We start from the raw sequence: 996 nt of genomic DNA, 5'->3' as shown, positions 1-996 counted from the left end.
GACGGTTGATTATATGGACCAGGGCTGCGTTATCAGTGTGTAAGAGAATACTTCTGTTGGACCATTGTTGACGCCAGAGATGTAGGGCAACTACGATAGGGTAGAATTCTAGAATGGTGATGTTACGCGAGCGTAAGGAGGGAGGCCATGCTCCGTAGAACCATGCTTTCCCACAGACCCCACCGTAGCCAAGAGACGCAGCAGCGTCGGTGAAGAGATGTAAAGTCGAATTTGATGCGAAAGCCTCATCTAAGAAAAAGGACCGACCGTTGAAATCGGTCAAGAAGTTGAGCCACATTTGGAGATCTTGGTGGACTTGTAAGGTAAGAGGAATGAGACTGTCGTTTTGATGTCGTGATTTTGTGAGGTCAATAAGGCGGCGCAAGAAGGCGCGCCCCGGACGTACAACTTGGCAGACATGGTTTAAGAGACCAATGAGGGATTGAATTTGTTTCAGGCTTGCACTGCGGCGTGTCAAAAAGGAATGTACCTGTTCGCGGCATTTTTGTAATTTGTCTAAGGGGAGTCTGGCCTCCATCGCTATCGTGTCTAGTTCTATTCCCAAAAATGACATGACGGTGTCAGGTGGGAATGTTTTCTCCTCTGAAAGGGGAACCCCCACATCAAGGCACATGACCTTGAAAGCTATAAGATCATGGTGACACTTTTGGAAGGTTTTGTTGGCGAAAAGGAAATCGTCAAGAATATGTGTGGGAAACTGGATATTGAGTTTGTTACGGGCAATCCATTCTAAGGTTGAACTAAAGGATTCAAAGATAGCGCATGACGTGGAACATCCCATTGGCAAACACCTGTCGAAGTAGAAGTTTCCGTTCCAGTAAAAGCCAAGAAGATGATGGTCGTTGGGATGGACAGGGATTAGACGGAAAGCTGACTCGATATCGGTTTTGGCCAGGAAACAGCCAGGGCCGAGGGTTTTTATGTGCTGAATGGCGTTGTCAATAGTAGCATACGAAACAGAGGACAATTCTGTGG

The 996-nt window shown here is 47.0% G+C and overlaps 1 protein-coding gene across 1 annotated transcript in view; it reads right to left on the bottom strand.

Annotated features, from left to right (window-relative positions):
* The window catches only part of LOC118415594 (probable ATP-dependent RNA helicase DDX60), a 58,211-nt gene that overhangs the window by 42,660 nt on the left and 14,555 nt on the right, over positions 1-996 (bottom strand). The window lies entirely within an intron of this gene.

The sequence above is a fragment of the Branchiostoma floridae genome, chromosome 5, assembly GCF_000003815.2.
Source record: "Branchiostoma floridae strain S238N-H82 chromosome 5, Bfl_VNyyK, whole genome shotgun sequence".
Classification (NCBI taxonomy): Eukaryota; Metazoa; Chordata; class Leptocardii; order Amphioxiformes; family Branchiostomatidae; genus Branchiostoma; species Branchiostoma floridae.
This window is presented reverse-complemented; position numbering and strand designations above follow the sequence as displayed.